We start from the raw sequence: 2785 nt of genomic DNA on the forward strand, positions 1-2785 counted from the left end.
CATCATGGTAAGGAGCTAAACCAATCTCTGAAGACGATACTGTATGATGGGTTTCTGCATTATGAACATCACAGACTACTCAAGACTTGAGTGTTAAGATGCAGTGAAAGATAGTTCAAAAAGGAATTATTAAAATAGGGTAAGTTTAATGTTGGTTTTGTTCTGCAGTACAAAGAAGATTCTTTATTAAGTTCATCAAAGCATGTGAATGATAATTATAAGACATAGGTCTAAGTTCATAAAAAAATAAATATATCTTTGTATTTATCAGTTATCTATCTGGAAACACCACGTATCCAAATATGTAGGTGAAAGTCTTGTACATTAGATTGTAATTCAGTGATGCCAATATCTTTCCTTATAAAGACACTTAAATCTCCAGTAGCATTCTGGTATTTTTCTAAGGCACTTTTAAATGCAGAGATACTAAAAATTACAATTACACTCTGAGAAAGAAATAGATATAAATCAGAAGCAGTTCAAAAAAGAGTTCAATTCAGGCTCCAAGCAATCTTTCAGGTCACTTTTATTTCTAGTTTAAGCTCATTGTTCCTTCTTAGAGACACAATCATTCACACAGATTAGCTCTCTGATGAACCTGTAGTGTCACCAAGTTCGATATTACCAACTCTTAGAAGAGTTCCTTGTGTGAAGTTTATCACTCAATGAAATATTTATGTATCCAATTACCTGTGTTATGGGCTTAATTAAACCTTGCTGAATAACTAGAGTATCTTTTTTTTTTTTTCAATTTTTGGCAACATTGATGGAAGTTACTGAAATATATCATACCCCAGAAATATTTCACAAAGACTTTATATATATATATATATATATATACACACACACATATGCTAAGGTGGTCCTAATAATGAGATTTATTAACTACATACACGTATGGCCTAAAATTGTTTTGAAAACTACCAATATAAAGTTAAGTAATTATCAAAGTCTCCTTAATACCTTTCTGGATAAATTTAATTTTGACTGTCTCAAAGAAAAATGTTTTATTAAATTAAATTCATTTATGAGAAATGAACAAAGCAAGAATATAATTCAATTACATTTTTCAATTTTTAACCCATGCATTGCATTTATTTTCTTCTAATAAATGTTATCACTATAATAGAAAAGTGTACCTCCAAATATTCAGTTTTCTCTTGTATTCTTTAAAAATCTGTAAATGGAAAAAAAAAAAAATCTCTAAATGCACAAGCCTGTTGAAACCACAAGCCTCTGCTGGATACAAAAAAGTAGCTTTTATATTTTAAATCACTGATGAGTAACTACATATTGTCTTGTGTGTTGTTTGAAACATTCATCTTTTCAGTGGAAAAGAAACAAAGAAAAGATAAGAAGTGAGTGATAATGGATGGACAAAGATTGGGAGATTACAAAGCCTGAAATCTGTCTTGCTGACACAAGTTTAAAACTCTGTCCCTCAATTATTTTTTAGAAAGTAGGAATATAGTCATTCTGAAACTAATATTTTGTGAAAACTCAGGAAAAATATCTATAAAGTGATTTCTTTCTAAAGACAGTTTCATTTACTAGAGGCCAAAACTTTTTGGCAGATTATTTTTATTGATTCCTCTGTATACGGCCCTAAGATTAAATTCAGAGGTCCATGCCTCGGATTATGTTACACAGGAATTATGAGGAATCCTAGCAGTACTTCTAGCAATTTAACCTGTGGAAATGGTTCAAGATATACCTTGGCTACAAAGCTGTAAATTCCTGAACTCTTAAGTGCAGTGTCTTTCATCACTGAATTCTAGTGCCCAGATTCTCAATAAATTTCTGTTAGTGTAGAGTCGTGGGTTTTTGTAGCTATTCACGGAGATCAAACTGAATCCTAAATCCTAAACTGATTTTCTGAATCCTAAAGGAACTCAGTCCTGAATATTCTTTGGAAGGACTGATACTGAAGCTGAAGCTCCAATACTTCGGCCGCCTGATGCAAAGAACTGACTCATTGGAAAAGACCCTGATGCTGGGAAAGACTGAAGGCAGGAGGAAAAGGGGATGACAGAGGACGAGATGGTTGGATGGCATTACCAACTCGATGGACACGAGTTTGAGTGGGCTCTGGGAGTTGATGATGGACAGGGAAGCCTGGCATGGTACTGTCCTTGGGGTCACAAAGAGTCGGACATGACTGAGTGACTGAACTGACTAAAGAACAATTAAACACCAGTTATGTGTCAAGGACACGACAAAGCAACTGAACTGAACTGATTGCCAAGGACTAAAGAAATTTCTCTGTTTGTTTTGCTTAACCTCTCTAATCTTAACAATAGACTGCAAAGTAGGTGCTATTATTCCCAGTTTACTGATGTTAAAACCAAAGCTCTAAGAAAATAAATTGCCAAAGTTACAGTTTTTAGGCACCGTACATAGTACAAGTCAGTCTACTTCCATAAAAATATTCTTTCTGATGTATCATATTGAACTGATGCATAATTGCCACATTAGTAATGTTCCAGTGTAGATGGAGCAAAAAGAGTTTGTCATTGTGATTAAATATTAAAAATTTGAAATAATCACCAGTAAGTCCTTAGAGCCATCCCTTGGTGAATCAAAACCATCTACTCTATAGTAGACATGGATCTGATTAATCTTAGTAGCACAGTCTAAATCAGTCCACGCTGCTAGAATGGAACTAGTGCAACACATACAGTTAAATAATAGTATTCTTAAGTAAGGACAAAATACAGTCAAGATACAGTGTTAGCTAATTTTATGCTGGCACTTTTCTGGAATCCATGGATATTAGTTAAGGGGA

This window comes from Bos taurus, chromosome 17 (genome assembly GCF_002263795.3).
Source record: "Bos taurus isolate L1 Dominette 01449 registration number 42190680 breed Hereford chromosome 17, ARS-UCD2.0, whole genome shotgun sequence".
NCBI lineage: Eukaryota > Metazoa > Chordata > Mammalia > Artiodactyla > Bovidae > Bos > Bos taurus.